The 15,940-nt window shown below is 35.3% G+C and overlaps 1 pseudogene; it reads right to left on the minus strand.

Moving 5' to 3' along the window:
• Nucleotides 1-15,733, minus strand: part of LOC105292823 — a 35,856-nt pseudogene extending 20,123 nt beyond the window's left edge.
• Between the last annotated feature and the right edge of the window lie 207 nt (nucleotides 15,734-15,940).

Raw genomic sequence — 15,940 nt, forward strand, 5'->3', positions numbered from 1 at the left:
CTATAGCTAAGACAGTCTTAAAAGCATTCATGATTTTCTTCTATTTCCTTGCATTATTTTATTACTATAAAAGAAACATCAGATTTCTGGAATGTTTTGCTGGTTTTTGCTGAAGGATAAAACATGATTGTAATTGTGGTTAATATCAGTGTAGGAGAGGAAAGAATCTTTTCCTAATACCTTCTTAAATTCAGTAAGTGGGGCCTGTGGATTAAACTAACAAAAGACAGATTAATAGGAGAATAAGTTTATTATGCATGCACACAGGAGTGTCATAGAAAAGTGCACATTCCAAAGAAGTGGTTAGGCCCAGGAGCTTACATACCATTTTAACATAGGGTGATAAATTGTGGAGAAGTAACATGACAAAGGAAAAGAAATGTGGAATTCTATGGGCGGCAAATTGTGGGAAGGTAAATACATATGTAGGGAAAAATAATGAAGATAAAGGTTATTTTAGTAAGGTTTGTTTATGCAGACTCAAGCCAGTACCATCTCCAGGATAAGCCATGTCTTCTTGCTTGCAAGGGAAGGTGAGGAGGGAAACCTTCCATTTAGATTAGCTTTCGTCTCTACAATCTTTAAAAAAAGAAGTATCCTAAAAGCAACATGCAAATTGAAGGAAATACAGTAACAATGCTATAGCTAAGACAGTCTTAAAAGCATTCATGATTTTCTTCTATTTCCTTGCATTATTTTATTACTATAAAAGAAACATCAGATTTCTGGAATGTATAATAAAAAGCAGTGGGACTCCAATGACTGATGCTGCACTCACATGGACTGAGCAGCTGACAGAAATAATACCATTTAGTCTCTGAGGAATTAAAAAAAATTTACAGGCTTATTTAAGTTTAGCTCATTTTCAAATGACATTATAAAGTTGTAAGGGAGCAGATATTGTCATCTTAGCACAACAACTAAGGAAAACAAGGCTCCAGAAGAAGAAAGTGAATGAAGACATTAGGGATATGGAACTCAGTTATGTACCAGGCCAGAGTAGGAGAAGCTGCGGCTTTAAGAAGGACCCCAGGCTGGCAGGATGAACTGGTAGGTGAGTCCTCATTATAAGAATCTCCCTTTCCTTCTTTAGCATATAATGCCTTTATCCTGAGATAATACCGAAGGTGGTTTGTGCTCATCTCTTTTAACTACGGTCAGTCTATATAACCCAGCCTTTCAGAAAATTCTTTCCCCAAAGGAATGCAGCTTCCTCTCCACCCGCCCAGGGCATCTTTTAATTCTTACAAAACTCATTCAGTGTAGACAAAAAAAATTTGCCTGCCACTTAGGGATCTTATTTGATATATCAGATTTTTAAAAAATTTTATTTTAACAAAATATATATAACATAAAATTTACCATTTCTCATTTTGTAGTGTAGAATTGTCTGGCAGCAGGTACATTCACAGTGTTGTGCAACCACCACCACTATTCATCTCTAGAAATTTTTCATCTTCCCAAAATTAAATTCTATATCCATTAAACAATAACTCCCCATTCCCTCCACCAAACTGAGGTAACCACTATTCTATTTACTTTCTCTATGAATTTGACTATTCTAGGTACCTCTTATAAGTGGAATCACAAAATATTTGTCCTTTTGTGTCTGGCTTATTCCACTTAATGTCTTCAAGGTTAATCTATTTTGCAGCATGTATCAGAATTTCATTCCTTTTTGAAGCTAAATAATATTCCATTGTATATCCATAAACAAATGAATAAGATTTTGTTTATCCATTCATCCTTTGATTGACATTTGGGTTGTTTTCACATTTTGGCTATTGTGAATAATTTTGCTATAAACACTGGTGTACAAATTTCTGTCTGAGTCTCTGCTATCAATTCTTTTGTGTATCTACACACAAGTATAACTGCTAGAGTATATGATAATTCTAAGTTTAATTTACCAAGGAATCACCATATTGTTTTCCACCGTGGCTGCACCATTTTACATTACCACCAGCGATGTACGAGGGTTCCAAATTTCTCCACATCCTCACTAATACTCCTTTGTTCTCTGGGTTGTTTTTGTTGTTGTTGTTTTGTTTTTGTTTGTTTTAGTAATAGGTATCCTTGTAGGTGTAAAGTTACATTTCATTGTGGTTTTGATTTGCATTTCTCTGATGATTAACGTTAAGAATATGATACATCACATGTATGGCTATTTTATTCATTTACATTTATTTGCACTTATCTTTTTTTTTTCTTTTTAGTGCTTTATTGAAGTTCCAATTTCTCTACATTCTTGTCAACATTTGGTATGGTCAGTCTTTTAAATTTTAGCCAGTCTAGTATGAGTATTGTAATATGTCATTGTGGTTTAATTTGCATTTTACCTATGACTAATGACGCTGAGCATCTTTTCATGTGTTCATTTTCCACCTGCATATCTTCTTCAGGGAAGTGTCTATTTGAATCTTTTGTGCATCTTTTAGTTGAGTTTTATTCAATTAAGTTGTAAAAGTAGTAGGTGATTTTATAGGCTTATTATATATATCACACAATCATATATTATCAGATATGTTTTGCAAATATTTTCTTCTCATTTGCAGCTTGCCTTTTCATTTTTTAACATTATCTTTTAAGGAGCAAATGTTTCACTTTAATAAAGTCCAATTTATTTATTTTTCTTCTGTAGCTTATACATTTTGTGTTATATGTAAGAAATCTTTCCTAAACCAAAGGTCACTAATATTTCTCCTATGTTTTCTCTTACGTGTAATTAATATCTTCATTCAAAAAAAAAATTTAAGAGAAATACCAAAAAAAAGGAAGAAGAATTTGCCCCTCCAACACTACGCTGAATTAATGCCACAGAATCTCTGTTGTATCCTTAAATTCCCTCTTTGATGATCCTATTGGCTTAAATGATTGTAATTCTGAAGAAGGTTAACAACTTCATACAGATACAAAGCCTAAGAACTGGGCTAACAGAAATCAGTGTCCCCTATAAAAACACGTCCTCCATAATGCCTGATCCATCACCCCAATTTTCACCCAAATCTGTTCTCTTTTTCCAAAGACTGTCATCATTCTGGATATCTAGCTATTAAATGACTTTCTCCCTTCCTCAAGACAACTGGACTAGAAAGTTCATAAATTCAAACTGCAAGGAAGTTCCTCTGGGGAAAAAAATCTTAAAATTAAACAAATTTAGTAAAAAAGTAAAAAATATACATTCCATTAGCTTATAAGATTCTATCGAGTCTTTACAAATAGGAAGTAGAGTCAACCATCAGATCCAATTGAATTAAATCAATTTGCCATCTTAATCTTAAAACGTTGAATGGAGGCTATAAGGAGTAATTTTAAAATTTTACTTATGTCTTTATTCCAAAGGACCAGAGTTAGTTAATTATCAAGACAAACATTCAAGCATGACTGGGTGCCTATGCACTTCTACAGACTAATGTACAAATATGCAAGTTTCCTCCTTTCTCTGAAATTCATTCTGATTCGCATTATCACTATGTCTTTAATAACTTCTTGCTATAAGTAAGAAATATGTGTCAAGCAGCTTAGGCTATAAGGAAATTTAGTATAAGAAAACAGGAGTATCGCTCAGGGCCTAAGACAGATATGAAATGTTACTGACACCCAAGGCTCTTATCCCTTCTATTTCATTGTCTCAGGTTATGTGATTTCACACATCTGCTTCTCTGAATGGCTACTTCTTCATTGAATATCTATCTATAATTCAACATGTATACAAATGATGGTTCCCTGACAACTATCAAGTTTATTTATCTATAAGATAAGTGACCAACCTAGAGAGTCTTGGTGTCTCTCAATCCCAATTCTTAATTTGTAGGAGAAAGAACCCAATTGTCTTAGCTTTGTTCATCTAAAGCAACTATGGCCCAGAAGACAGCATCACAAGACACAAGCCTGGGTGACAGGGCCCTTCCCTGTGTGTAAGGAGTGGGGAGGAGAAAGTTCTCATAAAATGAGGGGCTAATAAGCTGAGGAGATATCACGTGATGTGTCCACCATATATGATAAATTTAATTATAAAGTTAAAATAAAAAAGATGAATAGTGTTTCTAGAGATCTATAATTAATCTAGAGATGAGGGTTTCTAGATATCTAGAATTAATGCATGCTAAAAAATTTAAAGCAATACTCATACACTCTATTGAATGGTTTCATCCTGTAATAATATCTAAAGAGATTATATATAAGATACAAAGAAGACTGATCATACCATAACTGGGTAAAGACTGGTTCTCCTATCTACTCACTTTATAAGGACAACAAGGAAGTTAAAAATATCCTAGAAAATTTGGCAAGATAGGAATTCAAAAGGAATTCAGCAGGGAACTTTGGTTTCAGCTCTGACATGTAAAGAGCTTAGAAGCTGTCACTCCCATTCTTATAACAATAAAAAACTAAGTAAACTGAAAATCAATAACTGTTCTTGGACCTATCAGAGAACTGAGGTTACACAGCAAGCCACCATCCCAAAATCTGGAGTGACAGGCACATCCAGAGGTACAGCAACTAAGATCTGTTACCTACAACAGAAGCCACTGGAGCTATAAACTGGTAGAGATACCTAAATGATCATTTTAATGAATTGCTAGGGGCTGAATATAGACTAGTGTGAGAGTAAGAAACCCCTCAGGACCCAGCAATACCAGGAGGTCCTCGCAGTGAGATTCAAGAAAGATACCCCTCCTGCCTCTGGCAGTGGGGAAGAAGAATAACCATGGAGCTTTCTACATAAAATAAGTCTGCTCTCCAGGGTAAAAGGCTTTTCAGAGTTCTATTCTGAAACACAATTCCAGTTGGGCAAAGCAAATGCCTCTTAACTCTAGGACTTCCAGCCAGTTCTAGACTTCTTGTCTCATTTAAAGTGGGAAAACAGACCATAGGGGTCAGGACTTCAAGGATATTGACTGAGAACATCTCGGCCAAAGTAGGGAATAGCAGAAAAAGTTTCCTTTATGCTGAAGAAACACAGGAAGGCCCCAAGACACAGATCTTCAAAAAGACTGAAATTATGGAATGCTCACTTGCCCTACATCTTACCACCGCAACAGGGCTTGAATATAACAGTGGATTATAACTGAAAGAGCTGTAAGACACAGACTTTATCTAAGGAGTTTGAAAGAAACCCAGAGACAACAGGGGACACAAAAACAAGGACTCTAGAGGAATTGGGGCCTCTAATATTCATAGCTACAACAAACATTAAACATAGTCCATCCTCCTAGCCAAATTAATATAAATCCTCATGATAAAGAACTATATGCCTCAATTTCTATTACCCAATACAACATGTCCAGTTTTCAAGAAAAATATTATAAGGTATGCCAAAAGCAAGGAAAAAAAACACTCAGTAGAGACAAAACAATAATCAGAACCAAATTCAGATATGACACAGATGTTACAATTATCAGATAGGGAATTTTGAATAATTATGATTAATAGGATAAAGGTTCTTATGGAAAAGTAGACAGTATGCAAAAACAGATGGGTAATGTAAGAAGAAATATAGAAACTAAAAAATAATCAAAAGGAAATACTAGAAATCAAAAACACAGTAATAGAAATGAAAACTGCCTTCAAAAAGTTCAATAATAAACTTGACATGACTGACAAAAGAATCAGAGAATTTGAAGATGGCTTAACAGAAACTTCCCAAACTGAAATGCAAAGAGAAAAGAAAAACAACAATAAGAACAAGACATGCAATAATTATGGGAGAATATCAAAAGGTATAACATATGCATAAATGACATACAAAGAAAAAGAACGAGAACAAAGCAGAATAACAGTTCAGATAATAATGGCTGAGAACTTTCCAAAATTAATTACAGATACCAAACCACAGATACAGGAAGCTTAGAGAACACCAAGTATAACAAATGTCACGAAAAGCATATCTCTATAGGTTAAAATATAACTGCAGAAAACCTAAGACAAAGAAAAAATCTTGAAACAAGGCAGAAAGCTGGGATGGGGTTGGGGGTGGAGGAGTCTTAACATATAGAGTAACAAAGAATAATAATTAAACCAACTTATCAGAAACCACGCAAGTAAGAGAGAAGTAGAATGAGTTAAAATGTTGAAAGAGTACCCTCAACCTAAAATTCTATATCCAGAAAAATTAACCTTTAAAAGTGAAGGATACATAGAGACTTTCTCAGACAGTGAGTGAATCCATCAACAGCAAAACAGCCCTGCAAGAAATCCTAAAAGAAATTATTCAGGCAGAAAAAAATGACATGTGTCAAGATCTACATGAAGAAATAAAGAATGTGAGAAAAGAAACTAATGGAAAATAAAACCTTCTATTTTTCATATTCTTAATTGATCTAGAAGATCCCTTTCTCCAAAGCAATAATAGTGTATTGAATGATCACTGATTATAATATATGGATAAGTGAAATAAATGAGAGCAATGTCACAAGAGAGAAGGAATTGAGAACACACTGTTATAAGGTAACTGTACTGCATATGAAGTGGTATAGTATTATTTAAAGATTAATTTAAATTAGTATAAAAATGTGCATTATAAACTGTAAGGCAACCACTGAAATTTTTTAAAGTTATTGAAATGTAAGAGAGGAGATAAAATGAAATCATATAAAATGTTCAATTAAAAACAGAGAAGGTACAAAAGGAGGAAATGTAACAAAACAGTTATAAACATGATAGGTAATAATCCAACTATATTAATAATCACTTTAAATGTGAATGGTCTAACTGGGTAAATACTGATTCTCTTACACATTGACTTCATGAAAAATTTTTGAATGAGGATCGTGTTAGAAATCTCTAAACTACCTTTGTAACTTTTCTGTAAATGTTAAACTACTCTAAAATAAATATGTTATTTATTCAAAAATAAAGAGGTTGTTTTTAAAACGGAACCCAACTAAAACCAAGGGCCCATTATCTTAGATACTTTCAAATACTTCCCTCAAAATGCATTGCATTAGAAACCAATAGTATTTGAGTTCATCATCATCAGATTTAAAGACACTATTGGCTAGAATAGCACTGCCCAATAAAACTTTCCACAGTGAGAGAAAGGTTTTATACCTGTGCTATCCAATATGCTAACCACTAACCACATGTGGCTCTTGAACACTTGAAATGTGGCTAATGTGATTGAGGAAGTGAATTTTTAATTTTTTAAAGTAATTAAATTTTAAATTTAAATAGACAGATATGGCTAATGACTACCATATTAGCACAAGTCTCTTGCACATCAAATACAGCTCTTCATTTAGACAAGCAACTCACTCTCCTATCCTGATCTAGCAACAGGGTTTGATCTTTTTTTTTTTTGTATTTTATAGACTCTAAAGTTTTCATAGCTGAAATTCAATGGCATCATAACTTTCAGAAGACATTTTGACAATCTTTACCAGCTTATCTATACAATTTTGTAAATATAATATCCTAAAAAGAGGAAAAAATAAGATTAATCCAAATTTTATAAATACCTAGTGTTTCCCAAATTATAGATTTCTATTTTGCTAGATACTCTCTAATTTCAACTTTTATCTCAATAAGAATTGTCTATGAACTAAATTGTGTCACTGCAGAATGGATTCCAAGTATTATCACATCTTTGAAGGTTATATCATAGTACTACTAGCTTTCAGTTAAAACAGAATCTGAAATGGGGTAAGTCCAAACTCCCACTAAGTTATCTCTGAAGGCAGAGACAAAGACTATACACAATAGCACTAAAAACAAGAACCAACTTCATTGGAATTGGAAAGAATCTCAAGGAAATTAGAAGAATTTTCACTGGTTATCAGGTGAGGGAACTGGACTGATAACATAAGACAGGCTTTGTCTTATGTTAACTTAGCCATAAGAAACAGGGGAAAATGGCTATGAGTTCTCTAGTCATTATCTCCATTTCATGAAACGAACCTTCACTCACCTCACTAGAGAACTATTCCTCTCCTTCAAAGGAGTACTTATTAAGGCAGCCCCAGTTAGTATTTGTTTTTCTTTACATATTGAAGAACCAAATTTTTCAACAACAATAACAACAAAAAATGGGTTGTAAATGAGGACACTGGAGGTGGCACCAACCCAAGGAGGAAGTGCTAGCCCCAAGAGGCAGAAGCCAGGACAGCCCAGGTGACATTTAGTGGATGGTCTTGTCCAATGCAGCAGGAGGTGATGTGGGAAAAAAAAAAATCTTTGCGTGACAGACATACTCAAGGTCATTGGGAACTGAACCAGGACAAGGAACATCTATCCACTCACTTCAGAAGAGGGTTTACCTGGCATCAAACGGAAAGTGAACTACAAATATTAAAAAAAAAAAAAAAACGAAAACAAAACCTATAGGTTGGCCGCTGACTTGAAAAAAAAGAGAGATGATCTGAAACTTACAAAAAATATATAAGAAATAAAAAACGATGAAAATATGACAGATGTGGAGCTCAACCAATGAAGAAACCAAGAGTTACAGTTTTTCCAAAAGTTGTAACTGGAAGACATGATAGAAATAATAGTCAGAGATAGAACTTAAGAAAACCTGTCTAAACTGATAAAAAATCTTATGACTTAGTATAACAGCCCCACTATGGTCCAAGTAAATCTCAATCAATGCACCAAACATCTATGTATTTTGTTAAAGTACCTAATTAACAGGCTAAAACAAAGTCCACAGGACTCCAGGCAGAAAAAGCAAGCAAACTAGCTTCTCTACCAAGGAATATTAGGCTGAGGTTTTTTCCTTTACTTAGTGACCTCACAGTCACATTTTTTAGGGCAAAAAGGCTACAACCCAAGACTGTAACACTGCCAAGTCATTCACATATGAAGATAGTAGAAAGACATTTTCAACTACAGGGGGATCTGTTATGTTCAGAAAACATACCACTCTTATACCATCATTTTTTAAAAGATAAAGGGTAGTTATATTGATGGAACCCTTTTCCTTTACTTTTCACATTCCCACCTCAAACTACAAAAACCATATTCTTGCTCAGCCCAGTGTCTACCTTCCTGGTGAGACTGGAGGAGAGGAAGCCTTTGATCTTCTATCCGAGTAGGGAACAGCTGCTGATCTAAGTGAGAAGAGCCTGAATTTCCTTGGTCTTCCTTTCTGGGGGATAGTCACTGCGCCTCAAAGCAAGAAATGGGCTCCGCCCACTCTCTCTGATCCTCCTGACTCTGCTATAATGGCCGGCTCTTGTGGAACACACTGTCCTTCCTCCCGTCCTCAAGTGGTAGACAACCAGCAGAGAGCCCCCAGGCTTGGGAAATGGAGGCCTGCAGTACATCACTGCTTTTGACTAGATAGATAAATTCATTTCTGGGTGATGCATCCTCAGCTTTGTCAGCTAACACCCTCTGGTAGATAAGAGATTTGGCTTCAGATATCTATTCCATCCTCCTTCTAGAGAATATTCCTTAAAGCAGGGACTAGAAAACTAAGCAATTCAATTCATAGGTTCTTTTGCAGCTAGAGTTTGCAGATATACTTTAGGTTGGACTAATCAAATACACTTGCAGGAGACTGAAAAGATTTAGTGTTGCAGAAGCCACCTTCTCCTGCTGCTGCTGCTGCGGCCACCATTTCTGCAGACAAGCACACTCAAGGAGGCACATAGCTTTTCTGGGATGGCACTAGTAGTCAGTCCCTAGCTTCATGGCTGTCAAAAGACCACAGGCCATCCATTTTGCTGGCACATTTTGTAAGAAGTAGGACACGGGTATATGGCCAGCAGCAGTAGGAGTTTCTTGATCATGGCCTCGACAGGACTGCTCTGGAGCTGAATGTTTACTGATTATACCAAAGGGAGAGGCTCCCTAGGTGTCCTGGTTCTAGATTGTGGCTTAGGAGTTGCTACTGTAAGTTAACCTAGAGTCTATCTCTTCAGCCTTTTATAAACTAGTTAACTGATTTTTCCTGCTTAAACTAGCAGGAGTGGATTTGTTTCTCTGTTACTGAATTCTCTGCAACTAAACTCTGACCAATATAACCAGAGCCATGTACTTCAGGTACATGTACTTCAGGTACAGGGAGCCACTTGGCTCCCCGTATCTATTATCAATTCTTTAGAACTTAGAGAGGCCAAGGATGGGCGGTTAGGCTCTCCTAAACCTCCAACGGTAGTCAACTAAGCATGGTGTCAGAATTAAAAGACTCAACATTTTAAACAATGTGCACTGAAATCAAACAATGATTAACTATACAAAATTATTATATACATGATTACAAAAATGGAATAAAAATCTCAAAAATATTATATAAAATATGTTATGTAAGAAGTGTTAATTTAACCACTCCTATGACCTACTATCTAAGATAAAAACTAAGTTCTGGAATTTAATAATGGGTCAAAAATAAAAGTGACATATAGGAATATCAAAGAGATGCTATTTCTTACTCAAGATTTGAAATATAGATGGAAAGTTGTTTTTAAAAATAAAGTGAACCTCTCAGATGCCTCCCAACTGTTGGAGGAGAGAAAAAAAGCAAATAAAACATAGGCCATCTATGAAACAAGTCTCAAAAATTAGAAAATATTAATCATGACAAGGTAAGATAAACCATTAAATAAGATGACAACAGTTCAAGCACTTCAGATTATAAATGTGACTATTATAAATTTATCAATTAAATAATAAAGTCACTATATACTGCTTCAAAAGAAATTATGAAATCAGAATGAATAATGAAATCAGAATGGGTTAAAAATAAAAGCTTTGTGGGAAATATACCAAACTCAAACCAAAAACAACAACAACAACAACAAAACCCCAGCAGGGGCAGCATATTAGTTTTAGACAAAATCGCATTTAAGATTCAAATTATTAAGTGGGCAAAAATGGTCATTTTAAAAATCTACCACAAAGAAGGGATATACACTATCATTTGATGAAATATACGAAACAAAAACTAAGAAGTACCAGGATAAATGTATAGGCACACAATTTATTCGGAAGCTCATAACTTCAAGTTCTAGCAGACCATATAACTGTTAAATAATTGATTGAGGGAAAGAGAACATTTGTTCCTTGTAAAAGGGGGTAAACTCTCTAAAAATACTGATCTGTTCTTGGTTACAGTGTAAAACGAAAGACATCTCTTTTTGAAAAAATGTTGACACTTTGTGTTAGTAATCTTAAGATGTTTATAATTCTAGGTAGGAAGACTCTACACAAATAAATAAAGGTAGTGTAATTCTAGTTACATAGATACTAATAAGTTACAATTTGAGTGCTTAATATCTCTTTTATAAGGACGCTTATCAAATTCATGAGGGCTCCACCGTCATGACTTAATCACCTCCATAAGGCCCCACCTCCTGATACCATCATATTAAGGGTTAAGAATGCAACATATGAATTCGGGCAGGGGGAGCACATAAACATTTAGTCCATAACAGTTACTACCTATGAGGCTATGGCAGGCCCAAAGACAGGTCATAAGAACATTCTGGTTTTGTCTAAGACCCAAATAAAGACTGTACTCTAAATGAAAATCTATACAAAATAAAGCTACATGAGAATACTATTAACAAGGCACTTTATCATTTTTCCAAACAAAAGAACCACCCCCAAATATTCTGAAATAATATATCTAGTTAGACACCTAGCAATAAAAGATATACCCTTTCTAGATAACCAGGATTGTACTATAAAATGCATTCTAAATAGCCTTAGTGTGTTAATATGTTTATGAATCTTTGGTTGGGGAGGTAGAAGGGATCAGTTAAACTGAAACTTATCTCACAAGATCAGTCAGTATGCCTTTTGTTACAAGGTATAGAACATCCAAGTCAAATCTGTTTAAAAAAAAAAAGTTGGGTGAGGGCATTTATTGGCTAATAGAACGTAAGAGTCGAGAGGCAAGGATGACTTTTAAACGAAGCTGGATCTAAAGGCTGAAACCATGTCACCAGGAGCCAGACTCTCCCCAGTCCTGGCTTTGCTTCCTTCTGTATTGTTTCTATGCCCAGGCAGCCATGCCTATTCTGATAACAGTAGAGAGGATAAAATGGCTGCCAGCAGCCTCAAACTTACATTCTTTTCCTCTCAAACTAAAATATAAGGGCTACTCTGACCCAACAGAATGAACAAAAGTCCTGGACTTGGATTCCATTGGCCCAAGTCAGGTCACATGCTTATTCCATAATCAATGCCTATGGCCAGAGAAATATAAGCTATACCGAGAGGCTCAAGCCACATGCCAAACTCATCCACATCCTGACAGCATTGAAAATAATAACAGCACTCACAACAAAACAACAACCACAACAATAAAAAGAATAGAGTCCTACCAGACCCATAAGAATGTTTACTACTTCAGATGTCCCTTTTAAAAACCATATAGGAAATAAACTGAGATAAAGAAATTAGCTTAAGGAAACATCATACCAGCTTTACTTTTTAAAATCTTGGTAATTGCTAAATACTCTGCTTTTCTTCAGCCATGCAGCACTACTACTTCTCCTCAGGTATCTATGAAGCGGAGGAACGCAGTCAAAGAATACTGACTAGATCTGGCAGTGCAGAGTGTCCTTAAAATTTTCAGCTTTAAAAAAAACCTTGTACTAGCTCACAAATTTCTACTCATACTTCCAGAGAGATCAGCATTTGCGGCAGAAACTATTCTCAGTTTTTATTAGAAACCTCATTTGCTGCTAGCCTCATATATTTTTAAATGACTAGCCTAATTTCTCCAAATCTACAAATATCATATACTTTTCTTGGCTATAATTAGTCATTAAGACTTAATAGCACAGGAGTAGTTTCAAGAAACTCTAAATCACAAGTCAGTCCTGATTTCTGTTTTTATGTTTTTCTTGACTTTCAGGAAAAGTATTTGTTTATTCCGCCTGGAAAAAGCCACCACATTAGGTTTCCTCTTTTTATCCCTTGAGAATAGTTATTATTATTATAAGAGAGAGTTAAGGTAACACATTGGAAGCATTAGGTCGAGGTTAAGCAGCCTCTCAAGTCTGTGACTAGAGTATAGCAAAACTTCCAAAAGTCAGGAGAAAAGCAAGTTAAAACAAACCCTTTATGAGCTGCTACACGTGGGGTGGATCGATAACTCTAACTGACAATTTTTCATATGAAATTCAAGCAGTCTGAAGTTCCCTTTTTCTATTTTCTGAGTATCTGTTTTCTCCACTTCAAAGGACTGTGCGCTGCGAAGCAAGAAGAGGTGGCTCATACACAACAGCATTCCTCTTCTGTGTAACATCCAGCAGTTCTGGGCTGCCAGGCAATGATAAAAGGGCACAGGACTTTGATTGTTTATTTTTCGGTAGTGAAGGCAGAGAAGCACTGTGAACAAGGGGACAAGTTTAGGAGATGAGCATGGCTGGGTTCCAACCTCTGCTCTGCCACCTACCAGTCTTGTGAGTAACCTTGAGCAAATTATTTCTCTCTGAGCTCCTCCTTTCCTCATCTATAAAATTAACATTGTAATAATAATATTTATCTTGCTTGGTTGGTAGGAGATTTAAGTGAAATACGTATTGTAAAGTGGTTAACCTAATTTGCACTTTAAAACAACAGCTAATATTTACCGATATTTATTAATATTTATTATGTACCAGGTATAAATGCACCCAATTCATGTATTTATCCATTAAACAAATATTTATGAGTACTTAACAATGTACTAGGCACTGTTCTAGAAGATTAGGATATTTCAGCAAAGAAAATAAAGATTCCTGTCTGCAGCTTAATTCTTCCTGGCTAGCTATTAAAGATTATAACTAATAAGCATAATATGCATACTACATAAAACCAACAATAAAAATGAAAATGAAATTACTCAAAGTTAATTGATATGATAAAGTCTTGTCTAAAGTCGTTGAGAGCAATTGGCCTCTGCAAACACTTCAGACATAACAGCACAATGAAGGCAGCCAAGCAAACTTGAGGAACCAGAGACTTTCCTGTACCAGCGGTCCCGGTATCAGTTGCAGTTAAGTTCCCTCTGGCTGGAGATGAATGAAAACGAAAGCAGTATGAAGATTTCCTACAATGTTGAAATGCTACAAATGTTCTGAAGATCTAAGGAAATGGAGTAGACTATTGATATTTCTCACTTACTATAAGAGTTTTAGAATAGTGACTGCTCTCCCATAATTTCAAATAACAGCAAAGGGCCATTTAGCAATATACTAGGGTTGAAGTGACATGTGGAACAGAGCTGTGACTTTCAGTTTCTACTTATTGGTAACTGCTCCCACACACAAAGTTATATTTTCATTTTTGGATGGTGATCCTGTTCTCAACCTGAATGTATCTTAAGCATCAGCTATCAAAATCAAGAACAGGATGAGTATTGCTTAAAGGGAAGCTGCCATCCATTATGTTAATTGTTATTGGTGGTGAGCTAGAAAAGGAAAACAGAAGAAATTTCACTTGACAAAAGCAATAGAACTATGTCCATCTTGTGGCAAAAGGAGGAGGGAGAAAAGAGTGTTGGATAAGCTAACAGGAAAATACAAATCAAAACCACAATGAAATACCACTTCATTCACATCTACAAACATGGCTATATTTAAAAAGACATACAAAAACAAGTGTTGGTGAGGATGGAACCCTCACACATTGCTGGTGGAAATTTAAAATGATGCAGCTGCTTTGGAAATGGTCTGGCAGTTCCTCAAAAGGTTAATAAACAGAGTTACCATAGGCCCCAACAATTTCATTCATAGGTATATACCTAAGAGAAATGAAAACATATGTCCACACAAAAGTTTGTACACTAATGTTCATAGCAACGTGATTCAAAATAGCCCCAAACTAGAAACAACCCACATTTCCACCAATTGAAGATTGGATAAATAAAATGTAGAATATCCATGCACTGGAATATTTAATAATAAAAAGGAATGAAGTGTGGGTAGTTGCCACAACATGGCTAAACCTTGAAAACATTATGCTAAATGAAAGAAGCCAGTCACAAAAGGTCATATATTATATGATTCCATTATATGAAATGATCGGAATAAAAAAAAAACCCATAGAGACAAAATAGATTAGTGGTTGCCAGGGACTGGAGGAAGAAAGAAGAAAGCGTGCTAACGGGTACAAGACTTTTGGGGGGGGCGGGGCGTGGGGGGGCGGTAATGAAAATGTTCTAAAATTAGATACTGGCAATGGTTGCAGAATTCTTAATATACTACAAACCATTGAAATGTATACTTTAAAAGATTGAATTGTATAGTATATCAATTATATCTCAATAAAGCCATTTTTTAAAAAAAGCATTGGGCACTGTAAGCAAAGTAAGTTGTCTTTACCCAAAATATTTCTCATTTTGACATTATTCAGTATTTCTCCCCGTCCTATGGTATGATTTGATTTGAGGGAGGGCTCTATGTCACTGAAATATTTCTTGCCTATTCCCTACCCCTGTTTCACTAAGCTTGTGAAATTATACCTTATTAACTTCACACCTGGGGCTTAAGGCTTTGCTTCTAACAAATATTCAAAATAGCTCAAGGAAAGATTTCTCATTGAGCTTTTATCAGTCATGTGCTGTTTAGTACAAATGAGATTGTCAGATCTTTTGCTGACAGGGGGATCTGAATGAGGACAAAGTGCCACAGGGTGAATGAAGAGGGCACAGAGAAAAGAAGGTTGAGGATGTGCACATTTTCATCTCAATATCTTAACAGCATTGATATTATTACCTACCTGTCTTGGCTAATGCTCTGACCCGTCGCCCTTTTTTCCTCCTTTTTTCATCCACTGATCCATAAAACCTCTGCATCCTGCAGGGTATGATTCAAAGGCCACTTTTACCAAAAGCATGATTGCATAAAACTACTACTCATATATCTATTTTCTCTGCTTTTGGTCCATATCTTTGTTTATTTTAATTTGAAATTACATTGAAATTTTTTTCATTCTGCTTCATAGATACCAGTTCTGCTCTTAACATAAAAAATTAGTTCTGTAATATATCTCTGTATTAGAT

Source organism: Pteropus vampyrus, unplaced genomic scaffold (assembly GCF_000151845.1).
Source record: "Pteropus vampyrus isolate Shadow unplaced genomic scaffold, Pvam_2.0 Scaffold64, whole genome shotgun sequence".
Taxonomy (NCBI): domain Eukaryota; kingdom Metazoa; phylum Chordata; class Mammalia; order Chiroptera; family Pteropodidae; genus Pteropus; species Pteropus vampyrus.